The sequence below is a fragment of the Rattus norvegicus genome, chromosome 15, assembly GCF_036323735.1.
Source record: "Rattus norvegicus strain BN/NHsdMcwi chromosome 15, GRCr8, whole genome shotgun sequence".
Classification (NCBI taxonomy): Eukaryota; Metazoa; Chordata; class Mammalia; order Rodentia; family Muridae; genus Rattus; species Rattus norvegicus.
In genome coordinates, this window is record NC_086033.1 from 15,148,944 (window position 1) to 15,168,357 (window position 19,414).

The 19,414-nt window shown below is 45.4% G+C and overlaps 1 protein-coding gene across 14 annotated transcripts in view; it reads left to right on the plus strand.

Moving 5' to 3' along the window:
- Cadps (calcium dependent secretion activator) overlaps positions 1 to 19,414 on the plus strand; it is a 454,141-nt gene that overhangs the window by 429,866 nt on the left and 4,861 nt on the right. The gene's annotated exons all lie outside the window — the stretch shown is intronic.

Sequence of the window (19,414 nt, forward strand, 5' to 3'; positions counted from 1 at the left end):
AACCGACTTCACCAAACTTAGACACCTGGCAAGTGATCTATCCTAGACCAAAATACCTTCCTTTCTGACCCAAAGAGAGATATGATACCTAATAACCATGGAATCTTGGGGGAAAAGAAATGGGGAGTAGGAGGAAAGGACAGGCACGATGGGTCAGCAAGGTTGCCTGATGTGCCTGGTAACCTGAGGTGGGTCCCTGAAACCCATGTGAAGGTGGAGGGAGAGAAACACTTCCACAACATTGCCCCTGACCCCCAACATATGCACTGTAGCATATATCCACACCCACTAGTAATAGCAACAAAAGCAATCAATTGTAGTTTTAAAAGGAAAAGCTCCGCATCCCATTCTGTGCTCTCTACCTGCTCAAAGCCTGCATTCTGCCCATTCTTTGTCCTGCGTTCATCCACTAGGCTCCTTGTAGTCACTGTTTCCGACATGGTGTTACAACAGAGCACAGAAAAGAAATAGTAATTCTGTGACCCTCTGGGGCAGTCATGGCTTGTTAGTCATGGTTTGTCCACATCACTAATGAGAGTTGTATAACTAATCCGAGAGACTCCCCTTCAAGAACTCACTCCCACCAAGGAAGGCTTCCTCCCAAATATGATGGTGTTGTTCCTAAAGTCAACTCTATGAACAGAAGTAAATGCAGGCCTAAAGATGGGTGATGCCATAAAGGACCACTGTAGTGAGCTGAGGGGAGACTGTAAGAAATCTCACACCATATGTACTATAAATCCCCTTCTACCTAGACCCATGGAGGAATGGTCTCAGCTTTCAGTCTGTATCTCCCTCTGTATTCTGTGTGAGACCTTTTAAAACCTAAGAATAAGGTTCTATGTGTCACTGGGGAGAAGGTGAAGGTAACACAATACCATTGCATCCCAGACAGTTGATAAGTGGTTTACCCTAGCAGCTTGAGTTCCCTAAGCAAAGCTTGACACAGTGGTATTATTAAGCAACAATACTTAAGATTTTCCTACAAGGCCTTGTTGATTCTTTTAATGTACCTCCATAGCTAAGTGTTCAATGGGGAGATGAGGTTTCACAGATTAGCAGTGCTTTGCAGGACAGGAAAATGTAATCCATAATTACAGAATACTATGGTTATACAATCCCTGCATAATACAAATGAGGTTACAACCAAACCATTACATGGCCATTATCCAATAATGCCTACAATGTCAGCAGTGTGAAAATTTGCGATCAGGTGTCACCCAAGTCCTGCCTTGATTTATTTCTAGCCAAAGCTTACAGTAAACAATGTGACAAGGTGATGGAAAGTGGGGGAGGAAGAAAGGAGGAAAATGAGAGAGAACCAGAGAGTGTGGGATTTGTCATGTAGCTTTTATGAGCTTCCCAGATAGATAGCTCTCAGCCAACTCTTGAATGTGGCAAATCCCCCGGTCAGGGGAAAGTGGTCTAAATACATTGTTTCTAAAGAGTTTGTTTATTCAAAATATGTCTGCTTCGGGCATTCAGTTTTCCAAGTGAGTTGGGGGAATGGGGGGACAGCTGAGGTCAGCATTATGCACAGTTATTGAAGCTCTCTCTTTGCTTGTGGCTTCCCAAGGCCACCAAATAACATTGACTGCAGAGAGGGGGATGCGGATACAGACGTGAGGGAATTCTTTCAAAGGCTTCCCACTTGGCTCCTCTGAATTGGAGAGATGGAGCCTGTGTACATTTGTTGGTGCACATTAGAAATAAATTTGGGCATTCATCTAAAGAACTAACTAAGGCGAGACGTACAAAGAGATGCCATTATGTATTTAGCCTGGCCTTTGTAAGCTTGGCCAGGCAAGGAGGTGTATGAAAAGAAATATGTAAATAACACGACCTGCTTTATAAAGGAAAAGAGGGCCAAATTAATCCAAGACATCCATGGCATAGTGCTAATTTTTGCCCTCTACTTTTCTGTTTATAACTTGAGCCATACAGCCCAATAGTCCAGCACTAACAATAGCTTACATGCTTAAAAAACAAAAGACAGAAAGAAAGAAAGAAGGAAAGAAAGAAAGAAAGAAAACAAAAACAGACCATGACATCCCTCAATTTCTGATTATGAAAAAAAACAAAAACAAAAACAAAACAACAACAAAACAAAAAACAAATGAGTCTTTGGTCTTGTGTACAATATTATTATTAAATCTAACAATTTTTATAGCCAAGTTGTTGACTTGGATTGAATCCCCTCCCCACTTCCTTTTTTTCCTTGGGGTTGGGGGGAGGAAAAGCTACACGGGAGGGGGGTCCGGGGTGGGGGGGACCAAGCCAATCAAAGTTAAAATAAAGTCTCTTTCTAGCAAGACTACTGTCTATAACATGTTGTTCCTTATAGAAAGTGGGATATGGTGGCATTTGCTTGATTAACTTGCTCGACAAAAGTGACAGCTGCTGCGGGTGCATGCGGATAAGCTGCACGGCGCGGTTCCGCCTTTGTGCATCTGTCAGCAAAAAGAGAAGAATAAAGAGTGAAAAGAGACAAATTGGTCCCAAAAGACACTCCATTCAACTTAGGAGGCTTGCCCCATTCAGGCGCTTGTGGTGCGCCTCAAGTACTGAGAGCTTATTCAATTTCATTCACTCTTTCGAATGAACCCACAAGTGTTTAATTTCTTATGCTGTCGCCTCTGGGAGGGGGGGGTTGTAAAGAAGAAGGGGAGAGAGACTTGGGGAGGGAAGCATTGACAACAAGGCAGGGTGATCCCGGCTGCATATATTAACTCATGGCTAATTTATGGTTTAACTCTCTGTGCCTGGGTCCTGGACCCATCTGAACACTTCAATGGAGGACCTGGCACAGGCTTCCTACCTCCTGGCTGAGGAATCCAAAACCATCTGTAGATACGGAGGGCACCCTGCAAGGTTGAATGTTTTTATCTTACATAAGGACAATGGTCTGAGGTTTGTGCCTTGGACAGAAATAGGGATGACTGGCACCCCCAGGGTAGAGTTTGGGTAAGAGATCTGGCAAATGTGTTTGGTTTAGTTTGGGTTTTTTTTCCCCCTTATCCTCCCTCCCAGAAAGGGGGGGGGGGTGTCGAGTCACAGGCAGGGAGAAGTAGCAAGAACAGAATATGGTTTCCTGAGATTAAAAATAAAGTAAGAGGAAAGGGCGCCATTGGAGGCAGAGCCCAGATGCGTGCGCTGGTGAAGGCACATGTTAACTTTTAAAAAGCACTTTGCACTTCCCTGAGCCACCGTGGCAGAACCTGTTTCCTGGATCCTTTATGCAGGCAGTGCTGTAGACACCCAAAGGTCTCCTCCTGGGGCTTTATGCTGATTTCCTACTCTGGCCGCAGGAAACACCCTCCTCTCTTCCGTTGTAGGCTATCGGGTCCTTTTCTGAATCCCGACTTTCCTGGACCACCTTCTCACCCAGCTGCAGTCCGGGTCCTCCTTTGTCAACTGCTGTTTGGAAGCCATTGGGCTATCTCACTCCCCCAAAGAGTTTGTGTTTACTAAGTGGACATAGATCTAGTTTTAAAACTGTGGAGGACTTTGGGGAGCGTTCTGGATCCAGTTAGAGTTGCTGGGTTCTGATGCCTTTGAACTCAGGGGCTCTGGGAGGTACTTTGGATGGTGTATCCGTGAGCTTTCATCATTTCCCTTAGAAACTAGCTGTGCGGTTTGACCTGAATGACTGTACTTAGCCGGGACCTGACCTCTTCCCGTATAATCGTATGGAAATTATGTCAATATGCAAGCTCTTTTCCTCACAGTGATGATTAAAACCACCTTAGCCCGGACACACAACTCTTTAAAGTTTATGTGAATTTCCCTAAGAACTTTGGTATTGGCTGGCAAAATCTAGTGACTCATGACTAAAGAAAGTTTAATATGCAAATAATGAAATTAGCCCTAATGGGATTAACCATCCTGGTTTGAAAAGGACAAAAGTTGGCACCCGGCATTATCTTTCCGTTCTGTACATGAGTTATAATCCTTATTTTAGAGTATGATTTCTATAATCATTGCTATATGGTATGCAAATTTTCATCTCGGTTGCTGACGTCAATCTGCCTGCAAATTAATGCAGTTAAACTCTAAATGCAGTTCGTCCCCATACCTAAGAAGCAATCAGAGGTGTGGGCAGACGCTGGTCGTGAATAATCTGAATTTGGTCTCTGCACTGAGTCCTCCTCCTGAATCCTTGTGTATGCATAGCGGAGTAGTGTTCAGATAAATTATTCCCACTTCTCACATGGATAAAAGGCAGCAGGATGTGCCACCAAAACTAGAATTTCATTCCCAACATAATTGAGCTTCAAATGATTGAGGCTGAATTCAGACTGTAACTATACATTCTCTCAAAACAGTGGGTTCCTTTGAGAGGAAAGAAGCTAAAAGCATGGGGGTCCATTTTCTCAATACATATTGAGGCTTATGACTAAATCCCCAACATATCCAGAGAAAAATAGGCCTCAGGAAAAAAAAAAAAGGTATTGTTCACAGTGGTCAGTTTGTTAAGGCCCAAAGTGTACACCTGCCCTGGAGGACCCAGGTGGCAGATAAGGCCTGGGTAGATGCTGATTGACGTTAATCATGTTGGGCCCATTGTTTATGTCTGGTGGAGTGGGAAGTGGTCTGAACTGAGACCACTTTCCAGGTACATTAGAGCACAGCCCATTTTCTCGTAGATCTCACAGTTCCGTGGCTTGGTCTACTTGCCAAAAGTGAGGTGTCAGCCTCTGACATTTGCTACAAGAACTCGTCTGAGCAGCACACGCCCCACTGGAGTGTGTCCTGATTTCTCTGTGACAGGTCTTGTTGATCTGCTTGGGGGATGGGTTAGAAACAGCTGGTCTGGGGCCAACGTTCTGTCTTGCATTCAGGGTTGTTCCACCATTCAGAGTCTTGCTCCGTTCCTAAGGCGAGCGCTCGGCTGTCTTAGAAGGTCCTGTGCTCGCAGGCAAGTGCAGAGCAGATAGAGGTAGCTCAACGGGATTCTTTTCTTTGGGTTGTAGAACTTGGTCGGCAGTCAGAAGAGACAGTGGAAAGGTTGGGTACCCGGAGTTCAAGAGCTAAGGTGATTGTGAGGGAGTTTGCTTTACTCTCCATCTGGCCTATGTTAAACAATACCACAAAGGTATGGGGAAAAAAAATACATCAGTTTAGGGAAGCCACAGGCTCTGGGTTCTCGAGGGGTCAGAAACAGGACAAATGTAACAAAACTTAAAAGCTAATTTATTGCATATGACTTATTGTATTTCCTTTCTTCACAGAGAATGATTACATATAATTATCACATACTACATAAATATAAAGAACGGATTTCCAGCGTGCCTACTTCTTGAGGCTGTTAGAATTCAACCAGTTTAATGCGCACACCCTGAATAGGAGAGTCTCTGACGCATAAGTAGCACTCAGTGTTTGCGTCCACGTTCGTTAGTTCTACTGTAAATGTAGCTAGGGGCATCAGCACATGCCTGCTCTCCAGTGTGGCTTCATGGCCACACAAACAACCCTGAGAGAGGTTAACTAGTAAGCACTTGATGAAAGTGGCCCCTTAGCATTTGGAAAAACACAAAGCTAGATGGATTTCTTTTCTGCGGGACTTCTCAGAGCATTTGGTGCGCTGCCCTGGTGACCCTGGTGAGTCTGTATCCCTAAAGCAGTCAGATGGAAGGTCTTGTGTGTGCTGCCCTCTCGGACACACACTCCCAAGCTGGGGAACGGGAAGCAGGACAGTGTGTGCTGATGTTACTTTTACTTCATTTTATCGAGCTGACAGTTAAATCTCTCTGGGTCTGTCTGCATTTACACCCAAGGATAGGATAAAATGGTAGCAGTTGCCCCCAAGAATCAGCTCCTGTAAGCCTCTTGGCCAGACTTGGGACAGCCTAGTCAGAGACCTAAAGGGAATCTGAAGGGCCCCAGCAGCTGTGTGGGTCTCGCCTTTGATGCACACATGTTCCTTTCTCTTTATGGGGTATTGTTCTGTGTCTTCACAGAATGCACCGCACAGCCTCAGATCCATGGACCTCAAACCACCTTAGATTCAAAAGGGGGAAGACATTTACCACAATCGGAAACAGTCCTCGAGACTGAGGAATAGCTTCCGTTTGGAATGTTCGGTCCCAGTATATGACATCGCTGAAATAAAAGCGACAGAGTCTTTGGATTAGTTCAGCTGGGCTGGGAGCCCTTCGATAAGAGGTCACCGGTGTGAGTTACTATGGTAATTGAGTAGCATCAGCAATAGTTTTACTCTCGTGAGCATTAAAGCACATAATAGGCAAACAACAGTGGTTAAAGCAAGCAGGTAGGATTACTGTGTTCTTTTGTCAGAACTATGTGATGTCTTGTAGTCAGTTTTAAAGACTTCTCAACCCCCAAATCCACCCTACCGTCACCTGCTGAGTGATTTTGTACGCCTAATCTCCTGCCCTCAACTCCAAGCTCTTTACTAATTTGAGGCAAATGGGTATTTCTGACATTAAATATGGCAGCAAGGAAGCTCTGACCTAGAAACACCGCATTCTGAACACTGAGAGAAATATCCTTTTAACAATTTTGTTAAGGCTCTTTTGAATGATTGAGGGGGCCCGGGGAGAGCCAGTTCATGGAGGTTTTAGCCCTGCTAAGGAAAAAACGGTAGAGATTGGGGTTTATTGTTTGTTTTGGTTTGGTTTCGGGGTTTTTTTTTTTTTTGGTTTTATTTTTCAGAAGAAGAAAAGAGAAAAGAAAAGAAAGAAACTTACAGAGCATCCCCACTCCCAACTTCCCCCATAAAACTTGTCACTTTGCATTGCCATCCGCTGCCCCAACAATAATCACTGCGTGCCTATTGCTAATTGCAAGCACAGCTGAGGCCCAGCGGGAAGCCTTTGCACAGTCTCAGGCCTTTATACGAGGCTCAATCTGTTGTATGGCACTTGTTCACACACAAAAAAACTACCAGCAAAGGCAGAAAGAGGCAGAGTCACAGGTTTCTTGTAATCCTTCTGCCTCCCTGCTGACAGCCCAGCCCTAGAAGCATTCCTGGTTTTGTCCTCTTCTTTACAAAATCTGAAGTGACCTTAAGCTACAAGCACGTCAGCTTTTGAATGTGGGGTTGCCGGCTTCTTCAGGTGCATTAGGGGAGCAGGAGGGGGGGGGGCTACATCTGGCTTCTGCGTGTCTGTTTGCAGCACCCCTGGGGCGAGCTGTGGCTTCCTGTAACATGTAAAATATGAGTGTGAACTCAGGGTTCATGGCAAGGAACAGGAGGTCATGTCTCCATTCAGTTCTAAGTAAAGAAACTGAGATTTGCAGATGTTTTCTCTATGTGTAATGACACCACCCCCTCCCCAAGCCACCGAGCAACTGAGCGCTGTTCTTTGATAAAATGTGCCACAATCAGTGTGCTACTTGCAGATTTATTCATATCAATTTTTGCAATTTATATATTCAGAGACAAGATTGCTATTTCGGCAACTTTATGTTGGATGTCATAACGTTTGCGTCTAGGAAGAGAGGGAAGAAAGAGGTATGGGACCGGGAGGGTGAGCAGAGAAAGAAAAGAAATTAAGTCTGTTCCCCGGGCCACCAGCTGGAGTGTTGTCAAGGAGACAGAGTATCACACTGGAGGGTCTGTGTCCCCTTTTGCACAGCGGTCACTTCCTGCCTAGGCTGGTGCTGGGAGCTCAAGGTCCAGAAGGCCCGGTGATGGCTGAGGTGAATGAGTATGGGTTCAGAGCTTTGAGAACAATCTCTGAGGTAAATGAGGCCAAACCCATCTTCCTACGGAGCAAGAACTGGTAGGGCCTAGAAAATCTGTGGTGCGGCCAACATTCAGGACTGGCAAGGAAACTCAGCCTTTCTGTTCCACCTTGCCACACTCTTTAAGATGCAATGAGAAAAAAGTCTCCTGCAAAATTCCTGCCGGCAGTCGTGTGCATCTCCACCTCAGAGCCTCACGTATTTACTGAGGGGAGACATTGGTAGAGAAAGTGGAGATAATCCCCCTGGGCCTGGGGAGTAAATTCTCCTCCGTGGGGCAGTGCTAACTGCCAAGCTGGGTGCAAAGATCATTTGGAGGCATTTGAGAAATACATGATTTTTATTAGTATAAATGTTCCACGCAGGGTTATTTCTCGGTAAAGGGCAAAAGCTTTGCCTGCCTCTCATTATTAGCCTAATTCTACTTAATTGTTTCCTAAAATAAGGCTCCCTGAACGCACATTCCAAACCTTAATAAGGCTGTTGTGGTAAAGCGATGCATGGTAGGGAGGCACTGCCCTTTTGGGCAACCAGGGTCTCAGTGGTGACTGAGAGCCGCTCAAGCAAACGTGTGCTTGGTAGGGTAGGATTTGGCAGTAAGTGCAGGGCTGTTGAGACTTTCTGAAAATATATGAGCTGATGTGACACGTAGTACAAAAGAAGAAAGGAAAAAAAAATGAGTCCTTTTCTGTCGCTCGGACCCAATTCTCAATAAGAAGAGTCACAGATAAAATAGTGACTGCAGACTTAGCAATGCTGGCCCCATGGCATGTTTTAAATAAACCAAATAAATGACTGAACAAATGCTACTAGATTTGTTCTTCGTGCTTCACCAAGTCAAAACTCGAACCTTGAGGAACTGTCTGCATCCTGAGAGTTGATGTCCCGTATTTCTTTTAGACACGTTTTCCTTTCTGTAAAGCACTGAGACTGTTCCAGCTCGGAACGTGAGTGTCTGGGAAGGGGACCTGGGGGGTAAGAATACTTGCTACACCCAAGTGAAAAGCCAGGCATGGCGGCACACACCTATAGTACCTGCACATAGGAGGAAGAAGGAAAGCAAGACTTCCCGAGCTTGCTGGCTGCCAGCCTAGCTGCAGGTCCAGTGGTGCCTCAAGGGAATAAGGCAGACAGAGGTAGAGAGGACACCTGACCTCCTCCAGCCTCACAAGCATGTGTGCTGTGCACACACATATCACACACAAGCACACAGTTTTTTTTTAAAAAAGATTATGCTAATTGCTATGTATTGAGTTTTCTTAACCAAGTTTCCTTTGCAGTATGGAAAGTGATTTTTGTTTCGTGTGTGTGTGTGTGTGTGTGTGTGTGTGTGTGTGTGTGTGTTAAAAGTACATTACACGGAGTACACTGTAATAAGTATTTTGCCCTCTGCCATGTACATACAGTGCCACAGCATGAAGTGGATTTGGTACTTTGCAACCGGTCCCTAACACCCATTGCATTTTTTACAGCTATAACTCTACACATACTAATAACCCTGCAGTTGTTCCCTTCTCTCAGCCCCTGCCAACCACCACCCTGCTCTCTGTTTCTAGACCCCCTCATACAAGTGAATCATACAGTGGCTTTTGTGACTGATTTGCTTCACTTTGCATAAATGTCCTAAGGGAGCGTCCATCTGTGGCATCTGACAGGGTCTCCCTGACTTTCAGGGCTGCAGGAATCAAGTGTATGCAGTATCCCCTGACCAACCATGGGCTGCATCGACCACTGGGCTATTGTGAATGAAGCTCTCTCCATCACAGGTGCTCAGACATCTCTCTGAGACCTGGCTGTCAGGTTTTTCCATCACTACCAAGAAGCGTGTTTGCTGAGCTGTCTGCCTATCGACCTGGAATAGTGCTTACCCAGCTTGTGGGGAGAGCCGAAGAGTGGCATTTGCATTCTATCTGAAGAAGCATTTGCGACTGGAAATTTCATTTAGAGCTTTTGCTTTTCCATTGTAGGTGTTTCTGTCTTTAAGGAGACACCCGACAGTTGATGGTTGACATCATTTTCTGATTCAAAGGTGACAAATTGTGCCCAGCAACATCACATTTATTAGGAAATAAAACCTAATCTCAGAGCAGTCACATATCCTTACAGATGACCACCCACCCACCTTACGGTTTTGTGACCTGCTGTGTTTTATATATGAGTTGATTTGGCAGCAACAAAAATCACTAATCATCTAATGTTGACTAGCTTATGTAGTCTACTGAATCTGTAAACAGGTTAACCAAACCTCATACACACGCACGCACGCACGCACGCATACTCACACATACACATTCACATATACACACACACAGGCACACACACAGGCAGTCTCTTCTCCAGACATTTACCCACGTAAGCTGAGCTTTGAACTCTTCTGCTTAGTTGCTTTCAGAAAGGATTCCTGGAGCCTCCGAGCTCTCCTGTACTCTCTCTATCCTGCTAACACTGATGAAGCGTTTGAAGCAGCAGTAAATTAATTTAAGAGTGCCAGTTTGAACTCCCTCCTCCTTTTGATCATTCCATCGTAATACTGATGTTAACAAATCACCTAGGGTAGGCAATTTCTCTATACTGTGAGTACAAACAGTTGAAATTTGGTCTTGAATACATTGTAACAACCCTGGCTGACCTGGAACTCACTTTGTAGACCAGACTTGCCCTTGAACTCACAGAGATCTGCCTGCCTCTGCCTCTGCCTCCCAAGTGCTGGAATCCAAGGTGTGCACCACCATGCCTGGCACCATGTAGGTCTCTTTAAAGGGAGTTAAAATAATATTGCTCTCAAATACTAAACGTCATATGCAAGATTCTATAGAAAATGCAGAAGCGATATAAATTTTTAGGGAATTATTTATTCTGCATTACCCCTTCCTCATGGGAAGAGGTTGATAGCAAACTAGGACCCAAGTCCTCTTCCCCCCTCTTTCTGAACCCATGTCAGCCTTCTCAGAGAGCCCCACAGTAGTGCCCCCGGGAGGAGCCAGTCTCAGAGAGCCCCACCGCAGTGCCTGGTGAGGACACGGCCTCCTTGAAGGGCCGCCGTGATAATCTTTGCAAAGATGTACCAAGGTAGGATTCTATCATCCAGAGAATTTCACAAGTGGGGAGGAGAAAACCATAACCCACCCTTAGCTTCAAAAGACACTGAGCATCTGAGGTCATACCGCTGGTCTGTAACCTCTAACTTGGGTGTCCAATTATAGCTTTATGCTTTTAGCCAAGCGTCCCAAAGCCATGGCTGGGAAATACCCATTCTGAGAGCAGTTGTTTGAGAGGATTGGATCTTGAATTACAGCAACACTCAAGTGTGGCAAAAGACTGCATCTTTCAACAGTGTCCCCACTCCCACAAGCGTTCGGATGATATGCCCTTTTACAACGTGTTGATTTAGCTTTTGGGGAGCTTTGACAAATCCAAAAACTTGCTATGAACTACACGCAGTCTTTTAGTGTTCTCCCCACTTGGCAGAGATGGTTTGCACAAGCTGGGTTTCTTCCTCCTACCCTCTGAATCTTTGATTAAGATCCTGAATAACACCCAAATCCTGGGAGTGTTAGACCTGAGCAGCCCACTGTACCGTGGCTTAACAAAGCCATGGGGACTTTGGTAGAATTTAAAGAAAGCCAGGATGATACGTTTCACAGGTTCTTAAGTTACTCAAATGGTAAGGAATGAATATGCATTGAAAGCTTCATTGTAAAATATTTTATTACAGTATTCCAATACAGCAATTTTAAAAGGTTGTGGGAATTTTTTTTTTTGTTGTTCTAACTAATAATAACTCACTTTTGTCTCAAAAAAAAAACAAAGCAAAGAGCTTAGTCACATAGGTGTGGTCAGGTATCATCTTCCTCGTTGACTCCTTGCCAACAGAAAATGCCATTTCTTCAGTAGACAAGATGCTGGGCTGGTTTCTCTTACGCAAGGCTGTGCGTGGCTGAAGAAAGGTACTTTCCAGATAAAAGTTCGAAATCCTCCAGATTTTCACTGTGCCCCCCAACCCCAGTCCAAAGGCACAAGTTGGTTACCAAATGACCTGTTTGCTCGGGCCTTCTCAGAAGAAAAGAGCGCAGTTCAGAAATCAGCTCTGAACGCACTTAGGGTGATTCAGTTTCTTACATGAGAAGCAGGGTAAGACAGTGCCGCTCCCGACTAGACTAGCCAAACATCTTCTATACCCAGCGCTGTGAAAGCTCTCTCCACACGCTGCCTCCCCTGCACTCTGTAGTTTATTTTTTATTCTGGTTACTCAATGAGGAAGCTGAAGCTCAGGGAGATTAAGGAAGGGTTGGGACCCAGTGCGTTCTGTCAGCCGCCAGCTTGTACTGCCCTTGAATCTTTGATTCCTTGTTTCTAGGTGCCTAGGCTACTTTACTTCACCGAATCTCACTTCTTGTCACCTCTAGGGTGAAATGAGTGGTAGAAATTTAACTACCATTCTCTCAAAAGTTGAGCTATGACCTGCCCAAGCCTTCAGCGCTTCGCTTGTCTGCATGTATGTCTCAAGCGTGCCTATTTCTAAGGATGTACACGCTTAAAGAGATGAGGTTTACGCCAGAGAGTCATTCTTATCACCGAGACAGAATATACTGGATATATTTGACAATAACACAAGTATTTATTCAAAGGAAATGTGGAAAGATGTGCTTTTTAATCCTGGGCCAAATACTATAATTTTCGGGCTTCCTTTTTATGATACTGAACTAAGCATTATCCTCATTATGGTACAGGGTGGTTTGTGTGTGTGTGTGTGTGTGTGTGTGTGTGTGTGTGTGTGTGTGTGTATGAATACATATGTGCATGGGTTTTAATAAAAGCCATGTACTACAGTTAACAGAGGATACATCAGTAAAAAAAGCAAGCTGAACCTAGTAGTATATACCTATTGTTCTAGCTGTTTGGGAAATTGAGGCAGGAGGACCCTAAGTTCAAGGTCTGCCTAGGCTGCAGAAAGAAAAGGAAAAGCAAGAGCAGGACTAGGCTTTGTACCGGGCTGGTCTTAACAGGTTTGGGACTTGGCTGAAAGTGACTCTCCTCCAGTGCATTCGGGCAATGCCTCATAGCTCATGAGGAAAAATAGAATCCATTTGACATGCAAGGGCTCTACTCTTTGTTCTCTCTTTCCACTGAACAGTCTATAGTTTGTGACGTATCCTTTCCAGGGCTGAACATTTGTTTGTTTACAGTGTCATACCTTTCCAGCTGCAGAACTCCTAGGAAAATTCAAGATGGGGTATTTTTCTGGTTGCATTTCCATTGAAAATGAACTTCTCTCGATGAGGAACTTCTCCCTTCAGCATTGTGGAGCTACCGAAGTATCTAGAGCTATATGCAGAAAGGAAGCCATCTTCATTAAGGCTAAGAAATGGCATTCCTCACCCACGCAGGCTTTTCAGTTCATCTCTCCTGTGTGTGATGGTGGTTCTTCTTACCAATCCCTTATTTTTTTTGTTTTTTTTGGGGGGTGTTCCCCTCCCCATCCTCCTCCCATTACCGCCTCCCCCCAACAATCACGTTCACTGGGAGTTCAGTCTTGGCAGGACCAATGGCTTCCCCTTCCACTGGTGCTCTTACTAGTCTATTCATTGCTACCTATGCGGTTGGAGCCCAGGGTCAGTCCATGTATATAGTCTTTGGGTAGTGCCTTAGTCTCTGAAAACTCTGGTTGGTTGGCATTGTTGTTCATATGGGGTCTCGAGCCCCTTCAAGCTCTTCCAGTCCTTTCTCTGATTCCTTCAACGGGGGTCTCGTTTTCAGTTCAGTGGTTTGCTGCTGACATTTGCCTATGTATTTGCTGTATTCTGGCTGTGTCTCTCAGGAGAGATCTATATCTGGTTCCTGTCGGCCTGCACTTCTTTGCTTCATCCATCTTCTCTAGTTTGGTGGCTGTATATGTATGAGCCACATGTGGGGCAGGCTCTGACTGGGTGTTCCTTCAGTCTCTGATCTAAACTTTGCCTCCCTATCCCCTCCCAAGGGTATTCTTGTTCCCCTTTTAAAGAAGGAGTGAAGCATTCGCATTTTGGTCATCCTTCTTGAGTTTCATGTGTTCTGTGCATCTAATCTGCCAATCCCTATAAAGCCATTGAGTAACATTCCATTACAGTATCCCCAGGTTCCCATTGTCTGTGCGGCCACTCTCTAAGCTCATAAAACGGGCAGCTTTTCCATGCTCAGCCAAGCCTGGGCTCCAGTAGAAAGAGGATCAACAACACTGTCCCAGCCACGCACTTCTGAGAGGGCTTCAGGACTCTAGAGCTTGTGAGACACCTGGAACCTAGAACTGACACTGATTCTGTATAGCCAATATCCTTACCTTGTTCATAGAATTGAATGGAATCAAAAAAAACTCATAATGATATGGCAGTTAAAACAAAAAAAGCTTCAAACTACTTCAACGTTCACTAGTTATACATCCTTTTTTCATGTGTGTGTGTGTGTGTGTGTGCATGCAAAATGGGACTGCTCAGAGTTGATTAATTCAGCAATTAAACTGTATCACACTTGTACATTCTGTGTAGGATCTGGACATAGTGGTGGATCCGTGCTCCTTGAACATTGTGTTTGCTAACTCTATGCAGGCTCATGGGAATATCTCTGTGCATGCCTAGGGCTGTAGATCATTATTCTGCACAAAACTGTACTTTGTCACCAACAGGAACTAAAGACAAATATCTGTAAGGCATAGACTCATCTGGTCTGAGGTTACGTTAAGGAGATAAATCATCTTCGTGTCCTGTGAGTGCTGTGAATGCTCTTTCAGCCTCCGTGCCTGGTTTCTGTCATTATTCATCTGCAACATGTGGCTCGTTTCAGGAACAAATGTACCACAAACAGCAAAGTCTCTATAGGGCAGCAGATGAATTCCAATTCTGGTGTTGAGAGCGGAAGTAAGACTTATAGCCAGGCCTGGTGGTGTTTACCATGTATCCTAGTACCCTAGCATCAGGAGACAGGGGCAAGAGGATAGCTGCAAGGAAGAGGCCAGCCTGGTCTAACAAGTACAGGGGAATCAGATGTGCAAGAAGAGACTCTGTCTTTAAAAGATTTAAAATCGGGTTGGGGATTTAGCTCAGTGGTAGAGCGCTTGCCTAGCAAGCGCAAGGCCCTGGGTTTGGTCCCCAGCTCCGAAAAAAAAGAAAAAAAAAGATTTAAAATCAGGGCTGGAGAAATGGTTCCATGGTTAAGAGCACTGACTGCTCTTCCAGAGGACCTGGGTTCAGTTCCCAGCGTCCACATGGCAGCTCGCAACCATCTGTAACTACAAAATCTGGCACCCTCACAGACATGCATGCAGGCCAATGCACATAACATAAAAATAGATACATTTTTTTAAATAAGAAAATCTGCACGGCAGTTACAGTGGCAGAACCTCGGCAGAGACTACTCTGGTATCAGTCTGTATTACTCACTGGGCGTGGCCAGCTCTGAGGGAAAGCCCTGGTTCCAGGAGCCCTACCTTCTCGGGCATTAATTATGCATCTCACCTGTCAACTCTTCAGTTTCTAGGGAATGAAGCTTCCGTCCGTCCAACCAAAGGGGAGACTTAGATATGTTGGCGTCACTAGTCCCTTGTTGAGTATAGTGAGGGGAGCCAACAAGACTAGTTGAGACATTCAAAAATTCAAAATTAAGGTACCAAAGTCCTTGAAGAATATCACATTTTTCAGTGATGCTTGTATGTGACCCTGGTCTCTCAGGACAATGATCCTAGCCATAACAGCCCATGTTGTACTGGGTGAAGGCTGCATGGTAGGATTGCCCTACAGGAATCACTATGCTTGAGAGCAGAACAAGTGGCTTAAGAGATCTGAGTATCAGATGGCCCACACTTCTGCTAGAAATGAGGCAGAACAATAACTTTGTTCTACACATTAATAAAGTGTCTATAAGCGAGCGCTTATTTTATTGAGCACTTACTATGTGGCACTCGCTCTGGTCAGCACTGGGCATAAATCATCTCCTAATGCTCATGGCAACCTTATGAAGCTGGTTCTGGTATGACCCAAAGAGAAGCCTGAAGGTCATAGAGTTAAGCAGTTAAATTGAGGCTCTCCAGCTAACGAGTGGCCAAACAAGCTTATACTGAGTCTGTGCCTGCCAGGTCTGAAAAGTCACTCATTCTGGGAGGCCTTTTAACTCAAGACTTCAACCTAAATCAATGTTGGTTTAAAATGTGCTCTGTGAACCAAAGGTAGTTTCCTGAGTTTAAATAGAATCCCATTGCTCAGGGCTACCCCTATGTCGCTTCAAGGCTTATGCACACAATTCCAGGATGTTCCCCCTAGAGATCATATCTTCCACTGCAAGGTTTTCCCAGATAACTAGCCCTATGCCCCTGTGTTTTGGTATTTTTTTAGCTTGAGAGACAGAGATAAAACAGTGTGGGTGAGAGGTAGTGACGATCGGTGGTGGCTGGGGCTGAGGTGAGGACAGTGGTCGTAACAGCTTTGCTATCTACTTGGTATATGCATGCATGTGCCACAAGTATTCTTTTCAAAGGAGAATGACCACTTGCGTCAGTAACCTGAGTCTCTAAGGATGAAAGTCCTTACTCAAAGTCTCGAGTTCAGATGTGTCTTAGGGCCAGCATTCTTCAACACTGCAATGCTAGAATGTCATGAAGCCTCCCCACCACGCAAACCTGCAGCCCAGCATTTGGGAGGTTGTGGTGGGAAGGTCCCCTGAGCAAGAGACTTAGGATCAAACAGGGCACTTGGAGAATCAGTGACACAAGAGATGGTTGTGAGAGAGAAAGGGTGAAGCCGAGTGGTGCAGGCATGCGGTCCTGCTTCCTCGGGGACCACTTGCAACATTGCAAGTTTGCAAGAGTCTGCCTGAGCTAGGGCACGAGTTCAAGACCAGCCTGGTTGGTTTAGTGAGAGCTTGTCTCACGTATAGGTCGGTGTGGTTGGGAAAGAAGAGAAGAAGGAAGAGGAGGCAGACAATGTCCCATTGGCCTTCCAAACAGAGCCGTGCGCTCAGCTGCAGTTTGAGCCCACAGGCCAGAGCTGAGATAAACATCCTTCTCCAAACGACTAGGTGGTAGCCATATTTTAAGAGTCCAGTCTATGGGCCATTTTCCTTCTCCAGCGTGTTTTTAGGGTTAAAGTAGCCTTGCTTGGGAAATTTCAGATCAGTTTCCCTGAGTTAAGGGACCGCGGATCATGACCACATTCAAAATATCCAGCAAGCGCTGTCAACTCCTAATTCTCCTTCCTCAGACCTAAAGCGTATGGTACCAAAAATGTAGTGCTCAGGTATTAAAATGGTTCCGGACGAGGCCTATTTGAGTGAAAGACAAAACAAAAATAGGGAGGACGTCGGGTGTTTTATAAATTTTCTCTTATAAAGAATCGTTACAAATCTGCTGCGTTAGGATGGCCATAAAACACAGCAAACCTGTCTGGTGAGATCCCTCCTCTGGGGCCTGCTTTTAGTAACTGGAGTGCTAGCCCCAGCTACAGACTTGGAGAGGGATGCAGCCACTCACCTGTGATGGCCCGCACATTCCCGTACCCACAGGGAGGGAGACTGCACGTGACCATCTGTTTCAGTGCCATGGCCATGTTGGAGACTCCTGCTTCCTGCATGATATCGGAAAAAGTCAAAAACCCCTCTCTGGGCCTTTGTTTCTTCCTTTCCAACGGATACGAAGATCCCCCATCAGCCCCTAACATTTTAAAGTTCTAGGAGGCACTACCTACTTCTTTCTCCGACATCTAAATGCCTTTTGATCCCCGTGCTGGAAAACTCTTAAGTTCGCACTGGCTGTGCCTCATCCGAAAGCGTCTGGGATTCCATCTACTGAGCATAAGGTTTGGAAAGGACTCACTTTCTCCCTTTTGCCTCTTTAAATGTGTAGCCAATGGGGCATCATACATTTTTTTACACTTCTCCTGCTAGATGTGAGATTCAGGAGGAGATTGGATGTTCCAGGGTGTTCTTGCTGCTGGGATGGGAACGTGCTCTGATGTACTGATCTCTCCTGTACGCGCGCCCTCCGCCGCCTTCCTCAGCGGCGCGGCGCAGGACTGCTGACAGCAGCCTTACCTTCTCGTTCGTATTTTTTGATTCTTATTTATTTATTATGCTATTTTAAAGCCATTTATGGGAGCGAGAAGAGCCTATGTAAAATGGAAGGGGGTGCTATATTTTTTTTTCCTGAAAGGTGGCGCGTCTCTCAGGGAAGAGAAAAAGGCATGATGTACCAGGCTTGCTGGCAGTGATAGAAGCCAGCGCCGGTTTGCCTGTCGTCACAGCCAAAGAAAAATGCCACCTCTGCCTAGAAGCCAGAGTGCCACACTTCTCTTTTGTGTCCCAGACATGTATCCATCACAGGACTGTCACGTGAATTTAGTCATTTAGTCACCTGAGCTGTCTTGAAGGTCACCCTCCAACCCCTGGAAGGACAAAGGTAAGAACGAATTCTCCCTGGAGTAAAGCAGAGTACACATCAGACGCAGAGGGTGAGTCTAAGTGTGAGGCCTAGGCGAAGCCAGGAGAGTCCCTAGCTGCTGAAGCGCTTTAAAAGCCACATGCTTACCTGTGATCCAATACTTGTCCGCCTGTCCCCAGAGCTGCGTAACAAGCCCCAGATGTAGTAGCAGCAATCGAAGAATCCCAAGGCAGGAGGTGCCAAAAACACCCTCCACATACAACCACCACTACCCCTCCCTAAAAAGAGAAGTTTCAGAAAAATGTTCTCACCCCTAGAGGGGGAAAACCTGTCCACGCCTGAAGCAACTTGACCCTCACAAATCACCCACCCTCTAGAGAATGAACTGCCCATCTCAGCAAGAAATCCCCACCCCCAGCCGCCTGCTCCCTGGGGAGGGACAGAAGGTTCCTACAACTGACAGTTTCTCCTCCATGATCTTTAAAAGAGCAGGAGCTGGCTGTGAGGCTGCTCGCCCGCCCGCCTCGCTGGGGTAGCATGGTCCCTGTTGCGGCTGGGCTCCAAAGAGAGCCATACTTGGCTCTGACGAGGAAGGAGCCTAGATAAGAAAGATGCAAAGAGGGCTTCTATACGCCATGGCTGCGACTCCGTAGTTTCTTGCAAGGTGAAACTTGGCAGTTCTACCTTGCAAGTAAAACCCCAAATTAATTTTTTTTTAAAGAAATTAAGTCAGAAACAAGGCTTCAGAAAAACTGTGAGTGTTAGGCATAAACTGATTTTGGATGATCTTTAGGTGAGAAAGGGTGGAGTTACCATCAGAAACATGTTTTTATTTATGCTTTTCGAATCCCCACTGGTGTGCGATGTGTGTGTGTGTGTGTGTGTGTGTGTGTGTGTGTGTGTGCCTGTGTCTGCTGGTGAGTGTGTGAGCCTATGCACCGCCTCGGTTCTCCGCCTCCTCCTTCTTCATCATCTTATTTTCCGCATCTTCCCTGTGCACAGTTCATATAGATGTCACATAAATAAGTGTATAGGCCCATCCACACCTTTTCATTTTATTTGTAAATTGTTTGGTATAAGCGGCAGAGCGTAATGAAACCTGGTGAAGTTTAAAAGATTAGATTTTTTTTTCATGCTGACACTACATAACACTGTTCATATGTCTCTGAGTGAGATTTATGAATATATGAGCAGTACTGCAAAATTATACTGCACCAGAGACTTCCTGCTCCACAGGGGTGGCAGTCTAAAGTGACACAGCTTCAAGCATTTTTCACAGACAAGAAGCAAAATTTAACCCCCATA